Source organism: Ovis canadensis, chromosome 9, assembly GCF_042477335.2.
Source record: "Ovis canadensis isolate MfBH-ARS-UI-01 breed Bighorn chromosome 9, ARS-UI_OviCan_v2, whole genome shotgun sequence".
NCBI lineage: Eukaryota > Metazoa > Chordata > Mammalia > Artiodactyla > Bovidae > Ovis > Ovis canadensis.
In genome coordinates, this window is record NC_091253.1 from 105,119,304 (window position 1) to 105,143,451 (window position 24,148).

Consider the following 24,148-nt stretch of genomic DNA (forward strand, 5'->3'; position numbering starts at 1 on the left):
AATAATTTTGAAATAGGGCAAAGCAGAAGAGACTAAATGTGATTCTTGCATCAAGTATTCAAGTTCTGAGGAGTGATGATTCTCTAGATTTATTCAAAGAGCCATGAGTTCTTGCTACTTCCTTTGTGGGGGAAGCTCTTTAAGTGAACGCCCAAGGCTCTTACCTCACCCACTTCAGAGCTTTGCTCAAACGTACCGTCTGCGAGCCTTTCCCTGTCCAAACACGTGCACTACTTCTGATCCCATTTCCTGTTCCCCATTCCTGATTTTTTTCTTCATACCATTTTTTCCTCCCACCGTCTCATTAAGGATAGCATCTTTCTGATTATTCTCTGGATCTCAATACGTAGTGGCGCATGGTGAAGAATCCACCTGCTAATGTTGGAGGTGCAAGAGACACAGGTTCAATCCCTGGGTGGGCGAAAATCTCCTGGAGTAGGAAATGGCAATCCACTCCAGCATTCTTGCCTGAAGAATTCCATGGACAGAGGAGCCTGGTGGGCTACAGTCCATGGGGTTGCAAAGAGTGGGACCAAACTGAGCATGCACGCACGCACACACGATGCCTAGAACAGCGCTAGCATGCGCCCTGTATGTATCTGCTGAATGCTTGAACCTTGGGTGGCATTTGAGAAAGTACTGTAATAAATATTTCCTAAAGGGATAAATGTATCATTCAGAAAGGGAGTCCTTTGAACTCCCGCTGGTCTTTTGATTTTCATTCTGGTGGAGCACGGAAGTAAACTGACTTGACATTTGATGTAGCTTTTCTGAAAGTCACCTACTTCTTCAGCGTTTCTTTGCTGCTAGGGGTGATCTCATCCTACCCAGGAAGGGAAGGCTGTTGAACACAAAAGGGACACGTTGGAATTCACTGTGATATCCTTCTGGGTCTCTGTCGCATGGCTCAGTTTTGTCTTGGTTTCTCCTGGAGGCTTTCTTTCCTCCTGTCCTCTCTGGAGATTTCTTATCCCACATTCAAACAATTCATGGTGGTAAAGTACAAAAACACAGACTGGGAGCATGTTAGATTCAGGAAGAGCCGTTTAGTCTAGTGACTCCTAAGCTTCTTTGCATCCTGTAACTCTTCAGAGAGCTTTTCTAAGTATGGGTACTCACAGCCCACCTCAGACTACTCAGCTAGACTCTCTGGAGCCAGATCCACAGCAGGATAGCTTTAAAGCTCTCCTGCTGATGCTACTGTGGAGCGAGAATCGAGAACTAATGATCTTCCTGCCTCTACTCCCAAATCCACAGGTGAGAACTTGAACTCAGATGTGTTAGCTTCCCATGGCTGCTGTAACAAATCACTATGAACTTCATGGCTTAAACCGTAGACATATTCTCTTAGAGCTCTGGGGCCAGAAGCCCAAGGTCAGTATCACTAAGCCGAAATCAAACATGTTGGTAGAGCTGTGTTCTCCCTGGAAGCTCAGGGGGAGAATTGTTTTCCTCGTCTTTGGTTTCTGGGACGCCTCTGGTTCAGCCAGCAGAGTAGCATCTTCAGGTCTGCCTCTCTCTGCTTCACCTTTACACTACCTTCCACTCTGTGTGTCTGAAACTCCCTGCCCGTCTCTTATAACCGTTTCATGCATCACAGCCTTGTCGAGGCAAAGGGGCTTGTGTAGCTCAATGAAGCTGTGAGCCATGCCTTGTAGGACCACCCTGGATGGACGGGTCGTAGTGCAGAGAAAACGTGGTCCACTGCGGGAGGGAGTGGGGAACTTTTGACAAAGCTAGACAGCATATTAAAAAACAAAGACATTACTCACCAACAAAGGTCCATATAGTCAAGGCTAAAGTCTTCCTGTTGGTCATGTACGGTTGTGAGAAATGGACTGTGAAGAAGGAGCAGTGCCAGAGAGTCGGTGCTTTTGAGCTGTGGTGTGGAGAAGACTGCTGAGTCCCTTGGCCTGCAGGGAGATCCAACCAGTCAATCTGAAAGGAAATTAGCCCTGAATATTCATTGGAAGGACTGATGCTGAAGCTGATGCTCCAATATTTTGGTCATCTGATGTGGGCAGCCAACTCACTGGAAAAGTCCCTGATGCTGGGAAAGACTGAGGGCAGAAAGAGAAGAGGACATCAGAGGATGGATGAGATGGCTGGATGGCATCCCCAGTGCAATGGACATGAACTTGGGCAAACTTCGGGAGATGAAGACGGACAGAGAGACCTGGCATGCTGCAGTCCATGGAGTCACGTGGAGTCGGACATGACTGGGTGACTGAACAACAGAAATACCTCTGTGTGCTATTGGCTTGTGAGATTCCTGAAGGGTGCCTGCATTAAATAGACTGTGCCTCTGCCTGCCTCTTGCTTGCAGCAGAAAGCAAGACATGCTTGTGTGTGTGCTCAGTCGTGTCCGACTCTTTGCAACCCCATGGACTGTAGCTCGCCAGGCTCCTCTGTTCATAGGATTCTCCCAGCAAGGATATGCAGTAGGTTGCCCTTTCCTCGTCTAGGGGATCTTCCCAACCCAGGGATCAAACCTGAGTCTCCTGCGTCTGCTGCATTGGCAAGCCTTTCTAATTTGTTGGGTCTTTTATATGTATTTTGACGACTCCCATGCTACTAAGATTGTATTATGAAGTCTGAGACGTCACTTACAACTCCTGTGTGCCCATGGTGGGACTTTAGACAGATCTTGCCTCACTTCCAATCTTTTAGCTTTTTCTGCTGTCCGTATGGTTTGTCCCTGGAGAATTATAGAGAATCCATCAGCTAGATGCTCAGGTATACTCCTATTACTCCAAGGAACCAAGGCTTGTGGTTCAATCATTTTGTTTGCCTGCAGGAAGACTCAGAACCCAACGTCAGTCTCTGTGAATAATTTATCTTGTTCTTGAGACCAAATACAATAACGAAGACCCAAGTTGAAATTTTTATAGGCACAGCAAACAGGCAAGATTAAGTGGCTTTTAAGCATTTAGTTTGGATAGGAATGAAAGCAACAGCAATAAAGGTGGTGTTAGAGAGATAAACCCTGTGTGGAAGAGAGGGAATGCAAGCTCACTGTGCAGTAGGGTCACTGGTCAAAAATCAGGACGCTTGGGAACGAGTGTGGACAACAATGTGTAAATTTAGGAATGCCAGTCATCTTCTTTATGCTCCTTGCACTCCATGCCTATAAAGTGGAGGTAATCTAAAATCTACCTGGAAAATATGCAAAGTTTTTAGAAGACAGAAAAAAAAGTACTATGTGAACGCAACAGAGCAATGTGTTTGAGAACAGCTGAGAGTAGATGGATCTGGAATGTGTGTGCTGTGGGCTCATTCATGTCCCTCCCCCGTTTATATGTGGAAGCCCCAACCCTAGAGCGTCACAGTAGGACTCTATTTGGCAATGGAGCTGTGGCCGTTGTACTCAGCTAAGGTGCAGTCGTCTGGGGTGGAGTGGGCTCTGAGCTGACACGACTGGTGTCCTTTTAAAAAGGGGAAGCATGGACAGGCACACTCACGCAGGGAGAGCACCACGTGGAGACTGCAGCTATGCCGCCACGACCCAGCCAGCCGCAGAAGCTGCGCGAGGCTGCAGCCGATCCTGCCTGAGCACCTGCAGAGGGGGCATGTCCTACTCACGGGCGCTCTTGCACTCCAGTCTCCAGAGACGTGAGACGAAACATTTCTGCTGTTTGAACCACTCAGGTTGTGGTACTTTGTTAACGCAGCCTTAGCAAATGATTATGGTGTCCCTGAAATGGTGTTCCTATAGCGGGAGCTATCCAAATGGGCCACTTCCTAATGTCACCTCATGTAACAGATCCAACAATTCCATTAGAAGTCCAGACAGTGAACATGATGCCATCGTGAAGACCAAGAAGATGGGGTCTGTTTTCTGACATATAGATAAACCTTCTTGATTTACAGGTGAAAGTGAATCCCAGGGAGGCGGTATGTTCTGCCAAGATGTTCTCGGGACTAGAACTTCATGTGCCAAGTTATTGGGCCCCAAAGAGTGGCTCAAAGTCCCTCCTTGTTTCACCATAGTGGGTGTCATAGATGGACGTGGACTTTATTCATTCATTTAATCAATTACTACTTATTTAATGTTGATTATGCCAAGTTCTAATCTCCTCCCTCAGAACATTTTTGTGGAAAGAAAGTTGTGCTAACTTTATTTAGCTAACTACCGTGATGCCAGCTACCATGTTTCTCCACATCTGGGCATCCTGAGTAGGGAAACCAATCTATATGCCCTACTTTCTTTTCTCTTCTCCCCACCTCTTTTTCCAGCTCAAGACTTTCCTTTCTACCCACATTTGGCCTAAGACTCTGATTTAGAAGTTCTTATGTGCTACACCCTCACGAGTCAGTGGGAGTCATGCCTGACTCTTTGCAACCTCACGGACTGTAGCCTGCCAGGCTCCTCTGTCCTTAGAATTCTCCAGGTGAGAATACTGGAGTGGGTTGCTATTTCCTTCTCCAGGGGATCTCCCCGACCCAGGGATCCTGCATTGCAGAAGAGTCTTTATCAACTGAGCCACCAGGGAAGCCTCCTATTAAGAGATATTTCTAAGTATTAAGACAGGTCAGCTTAAAAAGTATCAGCAGATACATGCTTGACTGTATCTTATAATCTATAGATGGTACTTTAGAATATTGGATTACAATAAAGGTGTAATAAATCCTTACACCTTTTCCAAAGGAATACCCAAGACAGAAGTAGCAATAAAGTTATAAATGACAGTCATCAACCAGATGAAATAATTTAGATGAAGCTTTTCTCTCTCAAAGAGATGGGGGCTGGGCCAGTGGGCAGGAAGGAAATACAACGTGCTTTGAACTTTGCATGAAAAATAATGTTTGGTTCCACATTGCTGAACATAGTTCTGTTTTTGCCAAATAAATTGTCTACTTCAAATGCTTTATTGAAACTCCGCTTCTGCCTTTGTTTTGGAATCTGTTACTTTTACTGCCCCTCCGGATCGCTGTCCTCTGAAGCTCCTGCTTCTTTCGTGCTGTCCCCTGACACCTCGGTGGCCCTCGCGCCGTTCCCTGAAGCCTCGGCTGCCTTCCCGCTGTCCTCGGAAGCTGCGATATCCTTCCCGTAGACCTTCTAGCCCTGGTTGCTCTGTGGCCTCAGAAAGCTGCCAGCGCTGAGAATCACGTCGCTTGTCCTGTACTTCTGTTACTGATGCAGTAAGGATGTCGAAGCAAGCACCCTGCTTTCCTTTGAGAATGACCATTCCCTTCACTAGCGTGACCACTGTTCACCATTTCAATCGAGCACTGCAAGATCGCGGCCATGAAGCCCGCTTCTGAGTTGCTCGAGGAGCGCTGGCCCACCGACGTGGCCCTGGAGAGGGGGCCGGGGGGCTGCCAGGGCTCCGGGGCGCCCTTCTCCCCAGTCAGCTTCTCGGCTGACTGCTTGAAGTGACCCAGTGCAGTGGGAGGCACAGAGTCCCAGAGCCTGATGGCATTTTGCTGGAAGCTTTTATTATCTCTGTTGCAGAAGGAACATCTATTCATTTAAATCTGATTCCCACTTTTTGCTCTGCTTGGGCTAACTGGTATTCTTTGTGCTGGGAAAAGCAGATGCTAACCCCGGTCCTCCCCGCTCTACCTGTTTGCCCAGAATGATGAATGTAGGGTTCCACATTCTTTCGTGGAGAACGTTGAACAAGCTCAGCCTCGGGGATATCTAACCCACGTGCAGCAACATTGGTTGCAAGCAAAATCCCAACATCTCCATTTCTAAAGCCTTTCAGGGTGACTTCCCTTTGCTTCTGTGGAATGTCTCCGTGTAACGACTGGGCATCCTGTCTTACAGCCACATTTTGCGACAACTCCGGACTTCTTTCTTCGTTTCACAGAATATGACAGTGCTCCCTGGAAACCACTGTACACTCGCATCACGTCTCCAATAACTGTTGCTCTGAGCCCAGTGGCACCTGATGGCTGGATGCTCTACAGTTTCTGCCGTTTTCTGCGTCTTTTTACCAATCAGGTCCACTTGTTCATATGCAGGTTTCATGTATTTCTTAGCAACAGTATACACCCAATGGGGGCAAGTTGCAGAAAATAGAATTTTTTTTTTCTGCAACACCCACACAGCTAAGGCTTTAACAAAACAAACAAACAAACAAACAAAAAAACAAAAAAGCAAAAAAAACCTTTTCCACTTCCATGTCCTGGGTGGGACAAGATCATGGAGACAGATACTCTATCAGGGCATGGAAATAATTTGAGTGGCAGAACTCATAAATAGAAGAAAGACAAACTAAATAACAAATTGCTTTTCTCAGACAGCATAAAGTCAATAGATTTAAGGAGATATAATTTCCAGGAAGGGACAAGAAGGCATTCATTAATTGGCTCAATGTGCCAACTGAGAAATATTTTGCAATGTGCTAAATTCATATTGTTTTTTAGTTTGTTTATACATTGGCCAAGATCTATGCTATCCAATATGGTGGCTATTTAGATTTAAATAAATTGAAATTAAACAAAATGAAAAATCCAGGTTCTCTGTCCCATTCACCACAATTCAAGTGTTTGGAAGCCTTGTATGGACCATGGTTGCCATATTGCACAGTTCAAATGCAGAACACTTTCATCGTTGCATAAAGCCCTATTTGACAGCATCAGTCTAGATATGATAAATATGGAGCATGACATTGATTTTTTTACATTGGCAGTTAGGTTGATACAGAAGCTGGGATTGGGAAAGTTTTATTTTTACACAAATATTTAATATAATTTAATAAATTCTCAAAAAGCATTCAGGTAATTTAAGTAATTAAAAGATCAGTCAGAAAGGCCTAAAATAAAGGTGCCAAGTGGTAGGTAAGGTAAAAAGGTGTGCAAAGGAGAATATTGGCTGAAATACAGAAGCGTTTTGTGTGCCATGTAAGGTGCAGCATCTGAACTTGTTACTAGGAGAATGGTCTCAGTGATGCTCATAGAAATGACGTTGGGAACAATTCAGAGACTGTTCTCTGGGTCTAGTGAGTGGAGGGACATCTTGATGAAACACGTATCAAATCTGATGTCATAACTATTCTCAGATACATGCTAAGAATAATGACTAAATGCTCTTAAAGCACAAAATTACATGTTGTTTAACATGTGAGATTCACCAGAAGAGAGAAATGAGACATGGGTTTATGAGCTTGAACGTTTCATACAGAAATGCTAAATTTACAGCACACTGTGGTTTATGTGATAAAATCAGGATATTTTATGACATCTTTGTATTGAAAGTGAAGTGAAAATCACTTAGTCATGTCCAACTCTTTGTGACCCCATGGACTATACAGTCCATGGAATTCTCCAGGCCAGAATGCTGGAGTGGGTAGCCTTTCCCTTCTCCAGGGTATCTTCTCAACCCAGGGACTGAACCCAGGTCTCCCGCATTGCAGGCAGATTCTTCACCAGCTGAGCCACCAGGAGAGCCCGAGAATACTGGAGTGGGTAGCCTATCCTTTCTCCGGTGGGTCTTCTTGGCCCAGGAATCGAACTGGGGTCTCCTGCATTGCAGGCGGATTCTTTACCAACTGAGCTATCTTTTGTGTTAATAATTTATTAGATGTTATCACATTAAAATGTTTTAAATTATATGTAAAATTATAGTTAATTTCTGAAGCTAACTTTTGCTTCAAGAATTCATTGACAATGTTAATTGCTATTTCCTCAGAAGAGGGAAATTTCTCTACATTGAATTTAATTCTAAGAACTACAATGACTCAAGAATGTTTTGTCTAATTTGGCTTTGCTGTCAATTTACCCGAATTATACAAAAAATCTTTAACAATGTAATTAGTGTGCTGAAATAAAGGCAAGCCATATTTTTATGAAAAATATAATAATTTGTGAATGGCGTGTCTTTAGAACTCATTTTAACATGAGCAGTGTACCAACAGAACTGTCACTTGAATTAAATTCAGTTATCTTTGACATTATACTTACTTTTGATCATTTAAAACTAATGATATTAAAAATATTTTTCAGTTTTGTCATTATGAAGGTTTACTTTTCAAGGAAGGAGGATAGAACACATATGTCTAAAATTTTTATTTATTTATTGGCTGTGCCGCACAGCATGTGGGATCTTAGTTCCTTGACCAGGATCGAACCCGAACCCCTGCAATGAAAGTGCAGAGTCTTACCCAGGGATGGCCAGGGAAGTCCCATAGGACAGAGTTTAACCAACGTCTGTCAGCGTGGTGTGCACCTTTAAAATACATTGTTATATGGCGTGTGGGCCTCTATTTGTCCCCTGGCCTTTGGTCTGGGAATAATAAGAGTGGCCTGGCTCTGTTCGTTAGTCCTTCTGGAGGAAGTAAAAAATACCTTTTCCCACAGGTTAGAACTTCCTGTTTCAGAGCCTGAGAGAACCTACAGAGACAAGTACAGGATTCTAGTTCAGCTTCACAGTTCACCTGTAACTGTCACGTCATTTCAAACACTTGAGGGTTGAGAATATTTAGAGAAGATTGTGCTTACACATTTGCAGTGGGTTATACTTCAGTGGGGAGAAGGCAATGGCACCCCACTCCAGTACTCTTGCCTGGAAAATCCCATGGGTGGAGGAGCCTGGTAGGCTGCAGTCCATGTGGTCACGAAGAGTTGGACACGCCTGAGTGACTTGACTTCCACTTTTCACTTTCATGCATTGGAGAAGGAAATGGCAACCCACTCCAGTGTTCTTGCCTGGAGAACCCCAGGGACAGGGGAGCCTGGTGGGCTGCTGTCTCTGGGGTCGCACAGAGTCGGACACGACTGAAGTGACTTAGCAGCAGCAGCATACTTCAGTGGGGGCTTCCCCGTTGGCTCAGCGGTAGAGAATCTGCCTGCAGTGCAGAAGCCGGAGGAAACACGGGTTTGATTGCTGGGTTGTAAAGATCCCCTGGAGGAGGGCATGGCTACCCGCTCCAGTATTCTTGCCTGGAGAATCCCACGGATGGAGGGGCCTGGTGGGCTATAGTCCACGGGGTCACAGAGTCTGACATGACTGAGCAACTGAGCGTGCATACTTCAGTGGATAGCAAACCGTCTTATGCCACCTCTGCAGAAACAGAGCAACAGGAAAAAGAAACGAATAGGTTCTGGTTTGAGGGATTTCACTTGTGCCCCAGGAAAAGTGTGTTTGGTAGCAGAGCTGCCTCAAACTGTGGACGGGTTGACTGAACGGAAGCCCCCTTCCCTTGGCTCTGGCTGGATTTCTCTGCCTTGAATGTTGCAGACCTGGAGGAGTTACGTCTAAAAGCAGACAGGAATTATTTCCAGTTTTATTAAATTATAGTTGACAACATGTAAATATTTAAGGTGGACAATTTAATGTTTTGTATACATACACATTGTGAAAAGATCAATGCAATGGAGCTAATTAGCATATCCATCACCTCAACAGCTACTGTTTTCTTTCTTCGTTTTGGTAGAGTGTTTGCGGGTCTAAAAGATTAGGACTTTGTGGCTTGCTGCTTTGGCTTTCCGAGAGGCTCAAGTAGTAAAGAATCCGCATGCCAATGCAGGTACTGTAAGACCTCAGTTCAATCCCTGTATCGGAAAGACCCCCTGGAGAAGGAAATGGCAACCCACTCCAGCAATCTTGCCTGGGAAATCCTGTGGAGAGAGGAGCCTGGCGGGCTTATGGTCCATGGGGTCGCAAAGCGTCAAACACGGCTAAGCGTGCAAGTGCAGACACAGACAAGCCTGCTATTTAAACGCTGCGCAGTCACATCACTGCAGCTCAGAGGTGGGGAGTGAGTTTTACCCCAGTTTCCCTGGAAGCAGAGAACAGTCTCCATGAGTTGTAAAGCTACATGCTCTTTCTGTTTGCATTCTTGTGGAAGTTTGTTGAAGCCCTTCAACAATGGGGACTTTTGGTTCTTTTTTTACCAGGGACCTAATCTGTTGTGGATAACCACCAAGAGAGTGGCCTGCATTATGCCCCCACTGGCCAGGCAGCTGTGACACACCATAGTGAAGACAGGCTTCCTCAGAGGTCTGCTCTCCGTGAAAGTGCCCCCCAGCCTAGCCCAGAGGGGAGGGCCATTCCTGGAGCCGCTGCTGGAAAGGGCTCTGGGCTCAGGTTTCAGAAGAGCAGCTGCTGGCCGTTCAGGCGTCTGAAACCTTTGCCTAGAATGTGTAAAGTGTCTGACTTGCAAGGAAAGCTGGCAGCTCTGACCTCAGGGAAAGAGGTGGCTTTTGGAAGGGAAAGATGAGCTGGAGCAGGAAAGGGCAGGCGGCAGGATGAAAGGGGCGGCGTCTGTGGGCTGGGGTGGCAGAAAGAGGGGCGCACTTCCAGAAGGGACGACTGCCAGTTAATTTACATATGTGTGTGCGTGTGTGTGTGTGTGTGTGGGGGGGGGGATGCTTGAGTGACAGCTGGCTGAAATGAAGGCGTGGGGCCCCTTAGAAAGTGAGCTGAGGAGTGTGTGCCTGCTCAGTAGCTTCAGTCGTGTCCAGCTCTTTGCAACCCCATGGACTGCAGCCCACCAGGCTCCTCTGTCCTTGGGATTTTCCAGGCAAGAATACTGGAGTGGGCTGCCATGCCATCCTCTAAGGGGTCTTCATACCCGTGTCTCTTAAGTCTCCTGCGTTGGCAAGTGGGTTCTTGACCTCTAGCGCCACCTGGGAAGCCCCTGAATGATGAGGCAGAAACTGCATGAAGATAGAGCCTGTTGGTTCCCTGCTTCAGGGTCAGGCCTGAGATGCTGAGTGTGGAGGCGGTGATCAATAAATAACTAGGAATTAACCAGTGAGCGAATGGCTCAGCGCATTTGTGAATTTCTTGAGTGCCCTTGTGGCCCTACTGGAAAATGCTTGAAGGTTCCACCAGACGTGTATGGATTTGGAATAATGGCTCCTTCTATGTGAGCTCAATGCTTCCAGGCTCAATTTTTCCTTCTTTTTTTTTTATAAATTTCTTTAAAATTTTGGATTATAGTTCATTTCAATGTTACATTAGTCTCAGGTGTACAGCAAAGTGATTCAGTTAAACGTATACACATATTCCTGGAGAAGGAAATGGCAACCCACTCCAGTACTCTTGCCTGGAGAATTCCATGGACAGAGGAGCTTGGCAGGCTACAGTCCGTGGACTTGCAAAGAGTCAGACACGACTGAATGGTTAACGCATACATATTTTCATTCTTTTTTCAGATTCCTTACTTGTTTAGATTTTTACAGAGTATTCAGTCGAGTTTCTTGTGCTATATAGTCGGTCCTTGTTGGTTATTTGTTTTATTTTTTTGATTTTGATTTTTTTGATTTTCCTGATTTTGTTTTTATGGTTTTAATCTTTCTGATTTTTTGATTTTGTTTTTATGGTTTTGATCTTTCTGATTTTTTGATTTTGTTTTTATGGTTTTGATCTTCCTGATTTTCACTGAAGCGTACTGCTTTACAGCGCTGTGTTAGTTTCCTCTGTGCAGCACAATGACTCAGCTGCACATGCACACAGCTCTCCACTTTTTTGGACCCTTCCCCTTTCGGTCACCATGGAGCACTGAGCAGAGTTCTGTGCCCACAGGAAACCCTCACTGCTCACCTATTTTATGCACGGTGTCACCAGTGTGCACACGCCAGCCTCAGCCTCACAGTTCATCCCCCACGCCCCACCTCTCCCCCCGGGTATCCATACACTTGTTCTTTAAAATTTGCTTGATGATAACAGCTTTGCTCAGTTGTGTGAGAATTAAAGTGGCATATGTGAGTTCTAGGTGTGTGTTTATTCTGAGGACGTAATCTCTTTAAACTTTCTCTTTTCCAGAAGCTGGGAAAGGATAGCTGTAATGGATCAGCCCATATAATCTGCTTTTAGTAGTCAACGTTACCCGATACTTAGAAATACGGCAAAGAGGACTGTGTGTCCTCTCAGTGTCGTCCAGGCACATGGAGTAATAGGCCTCCCCAACGACTACTTGGTATTCTAAGAGAAAATGCCTGTACTCGATATTCTATTTTCTATGGATGAGGGCCGTAACTCTGTCATAGTACCTTTCAGCAGATTTTTGTTTGGTAGAAATGCAAATTTCTATCCAATAGAAAATTTCACTGCAGAGGACAGTTTGCTTTCTACCTAACCTAGCAATTTTACTTCAGTGTTCTTTAATCCCTGTAAATTCTCAGTTGGTATTTGATACTATTTTATGATTCTGCTGATTCCCTCTTAAACTGGTCAAATAAGTTGATCCTTCTATATAAATTAGTAACATAAATTGATCATGCGAGTCATGTTTTCAACTTTTGAAAATCATACTTTGACAGTATTTAGAGATCTCCATCTTTTGCTATTAATGCCTAGAGCAAGCCTATGCTGGGCACTCAGCATAGTTTCTTTGAATAAATGGGTGAAGAATAAACTAGAATGTGAGCTACTAAAGGAGGACAGAAGGGACCCTGAGTTCTTCCAACTTTTGAGAAAACGAATATTTAATGAGGTTTTTAAAATATTAGGTTTATAGCAGAATTTTAGAATTCTGAAATAATTTCCTTTTTACCAGTGTTAAATTTATACCAGTGTTAGATTTTTATATATGAAATTATGGTAATAGTACTTTGAGTTTACTTTTGAATGTTGTCCTTGAAAATAAAAAATTGGAAATCTGCATCTCTGCGCTGGTTCATTGTTTTTAGAAATGTCTCTGGCCCTTGTAATTCACTCGAGCTCTAAGATTTCGTCCTCACTTGAAATGATCATCATGGGAAGATGAGATCTGGTTTACTTTAAACACGTCATGTAGCTTCCAGCAAGGTGTCCAAGACTTACTATTATTAAGAGAAATGGCTGTTTTGAAAGGCACAGTGCCTGCAAACTCTTTTATTCCCACTAATGTCAGCTTTTAAGTAGCTTTTAGAATGAAGGAGAAAATTTTTCCTTTTGCCATAAAAAGAAACAAGATGGTGTGGTCTACTTCAAATGTTCATGTAATTATCATTAAGCTGGTATGAAGCCTGAAATATATTAGGTGCTCACTTCATATTTGTGAAATACATTTATTTTCTACTTTGAAGACTATTTTTAATGGAGTTTAGTTGCTTTACAATGCTGTGCTAGTTTCTACTGTACAGCAAGTAAACCAGCTATCTGTAGGCCTTTTGGACTCCCTTCCCGTTGAGGTCACCACAGGGCACTGAAGAGAGTTCCCTGTACTATGGTCTTATTCAGTTCAGTTCAGTCGCTCAGTCGTGTCTGACTCTCTGCGACCCCATGAATCGCAGCATGCCAGGCCTCCCTGCCCATCACCAGCTCCCAGAGTTCACTCAGACTCATGTCCATCGAGTCAGTGATGCCATCCAGCCATCTCATCCTCGGTCGTCCCCTTCTCCTCCTGCCCTCAATCCCTCCCAGCATCAGAGTCTTTTCCAATGACTCAACTCTTCGCATGAGGTGGCCAAAGTACTGGAGCTTCAGCTTTAGCATCATTCCTTCCAAAGAAATCCCAGGGCTGATCTCCTTCAGAATGGACTGGTTGGATCTCCTTGCAGTCCAAGGGACTCTCAAAAGTCTTCTCCAACACCACAGTTCAAAAGCATCAATTCTTCGGCACTCAGCCTATGAAAAGGCAAATGGTCTTATTAGTTATCCATTTTACACATACAGGCTTCCCTGTGGCTCAGCTGGTAAAGAATCCACCTGCAGTGCTGGAGACCCTGGTTCGATCTCTGGCTTGGGAAGATCCCTTGGAGAAGGGAAAGGCTACCCTCTCCAGTATTCTGGCCTGGAGAATTCCATGGACAGTATAGTCCACATATATTTATATATATATACCTGTATAGACCATGTATATTTATACATAGTATCAGTTGGAATTCATTTAGACAAGGTTCCTTTTTGTTTCCCATCTTTCATTGATCAAGCCTTACCCTCTAGGGTTTTAACTTACTACCATTTCACATGTTTGTAGAATGAAGAAAATATAGGCATCTATAATATCTTTATATCATAAAACATACCTAGTAGTAATCTTATGGGTATTACACGAGAAAATTATAAGATGCATTTTTAAAAGTCTTTTAATATTAATTGTCTCTATTAGGAAATGACAGGAGTGGACAGTAGCAATAACAAGGAAAACAGACCTTCTGAAAGAGGATCCTCACATGCCTCACGTTCCCTTAGGAGGCTGGAGCAAAGATAAAAGTGCCAGCGGATTAGCCTTAATTCTCTTTATTACAACAGATGACAGTGCTTTGTTCAAAACAGTTGTTGAGAAAATATTCTCAATCAGGAAGAAGACAAGGGTTAGAAGGAAAATACTAAACTAATTGTCAAACAGAAAATTGACAAGTGATTATGAAGCCCCCTAATGTCTCGTGATGCAGTGATGAATCAACACTAAATTACTAATGCATCGTCACTAATTTTCAGAAAGGTAAATTGTCTACAAATGTAGCAGTCTCCCTGAAGTCTCACAGTCACCTGTGGCTACCTATCTTTTGAGTTTATTTAGGCCACTATAAGTGTCCAGAATACTTGACAATTGGGTTTAAATCCAAGCACTCTTTTTTCCCCCCTAGAAAAGTGACTTAAGCTGGAAACTAAGCAAATATTTGAAGTTGGTGAAGGAGTGGTGAGTGATGAAGAACTTCAGATACTTTGACAAGACGGGCATCAATTAATATTGAGTATTAAAGCAATGGTGTGCGTGTGTGTGCGTGTGTTTGGTGGGGGTACACTGTGAACTTGGTCCCCATGATTGCATTGTGAATACCTTCCTATATTCCAAGAAAGTGAAAAATATACATGGTGCTTTCAAACATGAGCTCTTCCAACTTGATGCTGCCCAGCTCAGCAAACGCAGAAGGAAGCCCGGGCTAGAGCAGGTGTTCAGATGTGTCCACTGGGTGGCTCATAGCTCACGCTGATTGTTCTGCTCTGTGGTCACAGTTCCGGGTGGAAGAGTTTGTGGTATTTTATGATGCTGAGGTATTCTATGGAGCCTCTGCTTTCACAGCTAAGGACTGGTGTCACTCCCACATTATAGTGCTTGCAGAATGATAGTCGTGGCTATACAAATTATGGCTGCATTTAGCAGCATAATTTTCCCTCTCATTTTTGATTTATCTGTAAGTACATAAAAAAGGATCATATATTTAACGATAAGAACTTTCTGAAATACTATTTTCTTGTATAATTACATCATTGCTGTTTGCTTCAAGGTACATGTTTGAGTGAGTACTAAAAGGATTTAAAATGAGCACGTGTTATTTTTTCACTAAGAAAATAATATGTGCTCATATGAAAAACTGCTTGGTGAAAAGAAAAAAGTGATCTGTGTTCTCATCACTTAGTGAGAGTCAATGTTCACATTTGCACGTGTTTCCCTTCCAGTTTTTTTTTTTAAATGAATCATTTAGTTTTTAACATACTGTGATCATACCAAACATACATGTTGGTGCAGAATGTTGAACTAGATTCTATCAATTCTTGTTAGTGAGTAATAGAAAAAAAAGGCCAGGATAAATGAAAACTGAAAATAGAGGAAAACTCACTGTAGCCAATGGTCTAAACTTCCTCTTCCATCAAATCTTTTTTTTTTTAATGTTAAAGAGCACCTTTTCTTTTCTTCTTTTTCTAAATAAAGTAGCTAATTTTGTGGTTGTGGCGACTCGCCCACCACCACCTCCTGGGAGCTCCTTAAGGAGCACAGTCCGCGGCAGTCGTGGGACGGCCCCGGTGGCTCAGCGATCAAGGCGTCGCCTTCCCATGCAGGTAGGGTGGCTTGGACCCTTGGTTGGGGAACTAAGATCCCATGTGCCTTGTGGCCAAAAAGCCGAAATATAAAACAGAAGCTATATTGTAACAAAAGAAATACTTTTAAAATAATCCATGTCAAAACAAAAACTTCAAAAAGAAGTACCAGCTGTACCACCATTAACATGTTCTGATACAGTCAGATCTAAGAACCAGGTGTCTGACCTCCACAGTGTTCTTTCCATTGCATCAGGCTCCCACCTTTGGGATCTGATTGGATGCAAATACTTTCGTAAGCTCTTCTTAGGTCACAATTGTCTTAGTTATTTTTTTTTGGCATCTGAACTTGAATAAACTGAAAAGATCTAAGAAGTCTGGTATAAACACCAAGGGCCATGCCTGGCTCCCAATTCCAAAAGTTAGTTTGTTCTGTTGTGCCCATGATATGAGCACTAGAATATATGAAAGGCAGGTATTTTGATTGGAATCTTTGTTGCATTTTTTCTACTTGTGTGATTTGAAAATTTATTTCTAGTTATGTATCTGAACTTTAGCTTTCTGATCAGTAAAATGGGAATAATATTATCTCCTAGAGCATAATATTATCTCATGAATTTTGAATGTGATCATACAACTTAGAAGTGACTGATAAAAAGCACTCACCACATATTAGAAGGATAAATCAGGTCAGCAACAATCAGATATAACCCCTTAGGTGATGCTGATAAATAGCTAAGCCTTCTAAAGACTAGGGATTGTGGAACAAAGGGCCCTGCAGTTAGCCTTGCATCCAAAGCTTGCAGAGATGGGACAATATGCAGGACTCTGGGTGGGAAAAAGGATGGAAGTATTTCAAAGTCTTTCTCATTGTTTTCCAAAGAACTTTTGATAACAGTGACCAACCATTCTTGTCTTCGAACCTCCAGTGCCCCAGTTCTAAGTAAGTGAGTGTATGTGCCAGAAAACCTTCTAGATGCTAGGGACTTTCAATAATCGGTTTTCAAATGAATTAGTGTATGGTGGGGGTGACTTAGGCATGTTGAAAAGGGATGCTTTATTTTATTTTTTTAATCCATTACCTTTTTTTGGCTGTGCCAGGTCTTCGCTGCTATATGCGGGCTTTCCCTAGTCGTGGTGGGGCATGGGCTCCAGGCATGCAGGCTCCAGGAATTGAGCCTCGTGGGCTCTGCAGCACAGGCTCTGAGGTTGTGGCTCGTGGACTTCAGCTGCTCATGGCACGCAGGATCGTCCCAGACCAGGGACTGAGCCCGTGCTCCCTGCATTAGCAGGTGGCTTCTCCACCTCGGTACCACCCGGAAGCCTCAAAGGGACCTTTTAAAATAAATTTTATCTTCTTTACTTCCTCATCCTGCTCTTCAGTTTGGACCAGTCTTAGGAGGAAATGGCAATCCACTCCAGTACTCTTGAATGGAGAATCCTATGGACGGAGGAGCCTGGTAGGCTACAGTCCACGGGGTTGCAAAGAGGTGGACATGACTGAGCAACTTCACTTTCAGACAATCATATTCTGATTTAACTGATATTATTTAGTCCTGGGATTTGAACTCAAGATTGCTTATTCTATATTTTTTATAGAATTTATAGAATAAATATATAGCCAGTATATTGACAGTGACTCAGTGTACTAAGAAAGTACACTAACTTTTTAATTATCTCCTCTCATCAGAATAAGGCAGGCCACATGAGAGAATTTTCCAGGTGATTGAGGTAATGCTTCTGCAAGGTTCAATACAATTTTGATTTTCATCACTTTCACAGTGAGAAATCATATGCTAGGGCTATATATCATTTTCTGCATCTTTAACCAGATGACACTGAATGTAATTCTACCTTTTATCAAGGACTGGGACATCCCCTTCTTTTGCTCGTGAATGTCCTTGGGATCTGGGGTTTGTTTCTTCGTCCCTCTCTCTCCTCTTAGTCGGAATCTTGACCATCGCTTCTGCCATGTTTATGCATCTTTTCTTTCTCTTTTCCTTTGGTTTACCCTTTGGTTTCTTTCCCTTTCCTTGGTTTCTTCTGTTTGCTGGTGCTAGTTTTTCTGGCCTAAAAATCAGATGATTGAACAAGTTAAAACTAGCCAAGGTCTCGAGTCCACTGAGCAAAGTGCAAGTTTTAATAAGGATGCTCTTTATTCTGTTTTCTCATTTATTTCAGCTGTGGGTGTTTTTAGGGAAGCCAGGGAAGGGGGGCTTAGTGAGGGGCACACTGGCCTCCAGGTGCGTGAACGTGAAGAACTGTAGTGACAGTGCTTCAGGAAAGTCAAGTGTGCAAGAGCAGATGGAGGCCAGCAAAGGCTGGGCAGACAGAGCTGGAGCCAGTTCTCCAGGAAGAACTGGACTGGGAGTCAGGGGGCCGCAGAAGAGGAGACAGACAGGAGATGAAGCTGGAGAGGAATGAGAGTAAGTGCCAAAAGGGGGAAAGGAAAGGAGCTGTCACATGGATGCCACGCCTCCTACACAGCCTGGCTGCTTGTTTAATCCTCTGAGCACGTTGTGTAGGTGTATCACATTTATATGCCCCCTCCCCTGAAAAAGATTTCCTCTTTACCCTTCCCTTTCCTTCTCCTTTATCTATTAACTTCCTATTGGGTTTGGTCCATGGGAGACTTTGATATGGAATGGAAGGTGAAAAGAGACAAGGTCGGGGTATTTATTTCTCTGGGTCACTGCAAGGCTGCGTCCGTCAACACTGTGGTCCCAGCGCCTCCCTGCCCCTTTAGGCCTAGTGCCATAGCTGGTCCAGGCTGGGGGCTCCTTTAGACCCTGCCCACGTCTTTCCAATAGACCTTGTATTAAATTCTCATCAATTACCAGTTTTATGGTGTCATTGTTATCCTGCTGTTACCTTGATTGACCCAGGCACTGTTTTTATTCTTCTGTTATAAATGGTATGAGTGAATTTTAGAGATTTTTATGTAACATGCCCACATTTCACACATCTAGAAATAGTTGGCTCTGGGATTTGTAGCCAGGTCTGTCCAATGCCTATGTCCTTTGCATTATGCCAGGCTGGATGAGTATTTATGGGAGAAGCTAGGCGACCAGTATCCTTAGCTGGGAAGGATCCCACTATGAGATGAAGAAAGAAAAAATTATGATTTATGTATGCTAACTGACTGTCTAATCTGGGCAAGACGCTGACACTGGAGGGCCGTAGGGCATCAGGCCTGGAACGAGCTTCATGCCGTGTTCAGCGGAGCCCCAGGGGCTCCACACAGAAACATCTGGGTCTCCACGAGGAGCACAGCGGTTCCGGCCAGACTTAGACACTCTCAGCTGTTTCCTTGAGGACAGATACACTTTAATCAGCTTCATTATTTTTTTTCTCTGTACTAACCAAATAAAATTATGAGAGAGAAGTCTCTAAAGCTTCCCTTGGTTTCTTCTTTAAAATGAGACTGTCCTGTCCCTTAGGATGGTTGGTGCTATTATTGAGATCTCACATATAAAATACCTGGTTCTCAATGCATGTATATTTTCTTCTTATTTTCATTCTTCTTGAGTATATCCAGAGAATAAAACTCAGTTTAGGCCCTGATTTTTTCCAGTTACATCTCTCACCATCAGCAGCTCTCTAAGCGTGGCTGTGGGCTTGTAACTGAGCAGGACCCTCTGGAGCCTTCCCAGGACAGACCTGCCCCCATGCCCTCTGCAGCAGCTCCTCTCTGGAGGGCCTAGATAACAGTATCGATGGTGCACACTCCCTGAGCTGTTTTACAGATGCTAAAAACCTCACCAGATGGAAGAAATTAACTACTTGGTGACCATAAGCACGTAGCCCCTGGACCTGCTGGTAGCTAAAGATTGAGAATGTTAACTAACCCCTGTGACACAGTCCTGTTACCTCACCATCAACCAATCAGAAAATGGGGCATAAGCTGATCACATGCCCTGCAACCTCGCTCCCTCACTTGGCTTTTAAAAATGCTGTGCTGAAACCCTTCAGGGAGTTTGGGTTTTTGGGGGAACATGAGCCACCCTATTCCTTGAATACTTCTACAATGAAACTTTCCCTGCTCCCAATTTTGATATATTTTTTTGTTTGTTTGTTTGCTTGTTTGGTCTCACTGTGCATCAAGTACCTGAACTGAAGTTTGGTAACAGTCTGAAAAATTGCAGCAACTAGAAAGCTGAGGAGAGGGACATGAGTGCTCTCTGAGCTCTGACGAGCCAAACATGCCTTCTCTGCTAGGACAGAGCTGTGTGGTCCCTCTGACACATGCTGATGAGCAGATGACCCAAGGGCTGATCCATGAGACACAGGCTCGCACCCAGCTGCAAACAGCTGCCCCCGAGGCCTTCACCTGCCTGAGCAGCAGCATCATGCTTACTCCTAGGGCTCGCTAGGTAATCTGAGCTGGAAAAGTACCATTTGCTAGGCATTTACCTTGAGCTATGTTTTTCCCACAACAGTGTTTTATAACTGCTGATCTAGAGAGTTAGGTGGAAGGTATAGTCCATGTATATATGTATACTCAGTTGTGTGAGCACACACACATCTAAACACACACTAACACGCTGCATCCATTCCTTTGTGGTGTGAAGTCATTATGCTGCTGCTGCTAAGTCACTTCAGTTGTGTCCGACTCTGTGCGACCCCATAGACGGCCTCCTACTAGGCTCCTCTGTCCCTGGGATTTTCCAGGCAAGAACACTGGAGTGGGTTGCCATTTCCTTCTGCAAAGCATGATATATAATGAAGTATAACTAAACATCACTTCATGGGAAATAGATGGGGAAACAGTGGAAACAGTGTCAGACTTAATTTTTTTGGGCTCCCAAATCACTGCAGATGGTGACTGCAGCCATGAAATTAAAAGACGCTTACTCCTTGGAAGAAAAGTTATGACCAACCTAGAGAGCATATTCGAAAGCAGAGACATTACTTTGCCGACTCAGGTCCATCTAGTCAAGGCTATGGTTTTTCCTGTGGTCGTGTATGGATGTGAGAGTTGGACTGTGAAGAAGGCTGAGCGCCGAAGAATTGATGCGTTTGACTGTGGTGTTGGAGAAGAGTCTTGAGAGTCCCTTGGACTGCAAGGAGATCCAACCAGTCCATTCCCAGGAGATCAGCCCTGGGATTTCTTTGGAAGGAATGATGCTAAAGCTGAAACTCCAGTACTTTTGCCACCTCATGCGAAGAGTTGACTCATTGGAAAAGACTCTGACACTGGGAGGGATTGGGGGCAGGAAGAGAAGGGGACGACCGAGGATGAGATGGCTGGATGGCATCACTGACTCGATGGACGTGAGTCTGAGTGAACTCCAGGTGTTGGTGATGGACAGGGAGGCCTGGTGTGCTGCAATTCATGGGGTCGCAAAGAGTCGGACACGACTGAGCGACTGAACTGAACTGAACTGATAACTAAACACTTCAGTGCATCACATCGGTGGTCCTCAAGCTTGGCTGCATAGTAGTAGAATCACCAAGAGGGTTTAAAATTTTTTTAATGCCCAAGTGGCATCCCAGAATATTTAAATCAGAAACTTTTGGAGTGATATTCCAGGTTATGGCAAAATGCAACCAAGTTTGAATATCAGTGTACCAGATTAAATGCTTCCTATGATGAAATGCCCTTGGAATGCATTCACTTTGATAAAATGAGACATTTAAATTTTTATATATGGCCAGATTTCATACTGGTTAACTTCTGCTTCTTGCTGTGATGGAGTAACTTTGATAGGACATACCCCTTCACGGTAAACAGAGAGGAAACTGCATAAAATATATGAGACAGCTGTATCTGGACATTGGACAATAGGCAGGACTGTGATTCATGAGGAAGAAATAAACAGTGTGAACCTAGTGTTCACCTGGGCTGTGTGTCTGGAGGCACTTCCCAGATTGCAGAGAAGGGAGGCGAAACTCAAGCGATGCACAGGAGCAGAGAGAGAGTGGGATTTTGGAAAAGTGAGGTGTCTGGAATTTAAGGGTCAGAGTATCAGGGAGGAGGAAGCTGCCTGGAGAAAAAACTCCAAAATCTACATAAAGGTCCCCTTGAGTATTGTGTTGAAGAGTAACCTACAGTTGTGAAGGGTGAGCCTCCATGAGGCTGGGCTGAGAAAAACAACCAAGGAACTGTAAGCTGAAGCGTTCCTAGAACACGTGTAGGGCTGGGAGACGTCTGAGTTCTGGTCAACTGTAGTGAAGAGTTCGTGCTGGGGCCCTGAGGACGCTGGAGGATCACGCCTAGTGAGACAGAGCAAACCAGCTCTAGAGCAAAGGACACTCAAAACTTGCCCTAAAAATCTTTTAAGAAAACTTTGCAAATCTCAGACTGAATAACAAGTAATTTAAGTGAATGAAGTCTGATGCCTTTTAAAGAAATGTATATTAAAAGAAAATCCAGCATTCAACGTTATAAAATGCACAGTGCCCAGGATTTAACAGAAGCAAAATACTAGGTGTGTGAAGAAGCAGAAAAAGTACAACCTGCTACAAGAAGAAGCAACAATGATTGTAAACAAAACAAAAATGACAAAGGCAATAGAATTAGCAGACGAGAATCTTGAAATAGCTAACAACCTTCGAGAATTTAAAGGGAAAATTAGCCAAATTAGAAGAGGAATGAGGGACTTTAAAAAGTGGAATTTCTAGAAATGAAACAATATCTGAAATGGAAAGATTCATTGGAATGGATTAGCAACTGTTAGACACTAAAAAGGAAAAGAAATCACTGAATTTGGAAGTGTAACAACGGAAACTATGCAGACTGAAGCACGGAGGGAAAAGGTCAGCATGAACAGAGCCTACTGGCCAGGGGATACGATCGAATGTCAGCAGATGTGTAACCAGAATTTCATACAATGTAGAGGAAAAACCCAGACAGTTATTTGAAGAAACACTAGCAAATGTTTTTCAAACATGATGAAAACTGTTGATGCACATATTCAAGATACTCAACAGACTCCCAACAAGGATAAGGAAAGAAAACGTCATATTGAATAGCATTTTTGAAAATCTATGGTAAAGAATAAATCTTAAAATAAAACAAAAGCTATCACCCTAGAATCCGTTATTCAATGCAGTTAGCTTTGAAAATAAAAAAGAAAGAAAAACTTCTTCGGAGGCCGAAATCTGAAAGAGTTCAGACCTGGGTACATACCTGCACCATAAAAATATTGTTAAAGTTTTTATTGTTTTTGTTTGTTTGTGTTTTAATATGGAAGGCAAATACCAGATGAAAACTCAGAACTTGAAAAAATAAGTAACACTGGAAATGGTAAATATGTTCATTTACACACGAAAGACTTTTCCTTACCAACATGTATTAAATGCATAAAATTATTAGTGAGATTTCGACACTCTTTTCTTTAGCACTAAGTGTTTGCAGTCCATCACGTTTCGCCTTGGACTAGCTTCATGTTAAGTACTCAACGGCCACATGTGGTGAGCGGGTACTATAGTGGGCAGCCCAGCGCTGGCACATCAGCCTGGTTCGTTTCCTCATTTACAGCTGACCCTTGAACAACCGAGTTTAAACTTCTTGAGTCCACTTGTGAGTTTTTTCAACAAATCCATACAGCAGGATCAGCAGTTGGTTGATCTCAGGATTCAGAGCTAGATACAGAGGGCTGACTATAAAGTTACACTCAGATTTTGAAATGCACAGAGGCCCAGCATCCCTAACTTCAGCATTGTTCGTGGGTCAACAGGATTTATTGTCAACTGAAGACAATATACTTCGTACTTATTTTCTGTCTCTAAACTGTGAGCTGTTACCAGAAAGGACATAATCTGGTTCATGGCAGTGTGCCCTGTGGTTGGAACAGAGCCTAATACATGGCAGGCGCACCTCGGACACATACTACTATCATTTACGTCTTGAATAAAAGGCGTTTCAAGGAAAAGACCTGGACACCACGTGCGTCAGGTAGGGATCCTGCTGTGTGCAGTTCCGTTATGTTCCTGTACAGTCGGCTTTCTCTTCCTGACGCCTGGTTCTCGGCAACTATCGGTCATCTTTCTTTTACTATAGTTTTGGCTTTTCTAGGATTTTACTTGAATTAAATCATAAAGTGTGTAATTTTTTCTATCTGAATGCTTTTACTTAGCAAATCTGTTCTGGACATTTATTTATGTTACTGCTTTTATCTGTAGGTCATTTCTTTGTACTGCTGAATCATATTGATATTAACATTTCATTGTTTCTATATACATATACCACAATCTATACAGGTTAAATAGATGTTAATGGAAATTTGAATTCTTTACAATTTGGGGGCTATTGTGAACACATCTCCTTTTGAGTGTAGACTAACGTTTCCGCATCTCTTGGAATTTCTGTGCACCTGTTAGGCTGCATATCATTTTCAAGCTGACGCATGATATGTTCAGGCTACTGCACGCCTGCACTCATCTCACAGGCTGGCAGAGTCATGCTCAGACTCTCCAGCCAGGCTTCAGCAGTATGTGAACCGTGAACTTCCAGATGTTCAAGCTGGATTCAGAAAACGCAGAGGAACCAGAGATCAAATT

At 43.5% G+C, this 24,148-nt stretch overlaps 1 long non-coding RNA gene and 1 pseudogene across 1 annotated transcript in view; one reads left to right on the plus strand and one right to left on the minus strand.

Moving 5' to 3' along the window:
- LOC138446041 (uncharacterized) overlaps positions 1-12,559 on the plus strand; it is a 41,844-nt gene extending 29,285 nt beyond the window's left edge. Inside the window, exon 4 of the long non-coding RNA XR_011259114.1 lies at positions 11,720-12,559. This is a non-coding gene — a long non-coding RNA (uncharacterized lncRNA). The remainder of the gene's footprint in view (positions 1-11,719) is intronic.
- On the minus strand, positions 4,712-6,560 carry LOC138446260 (nucleolar RNA helicase 2 pseudogene; annotated as a pseudogene).
- Positions 12,560-24,148: the final 11,589 nt, after the last annotated feature.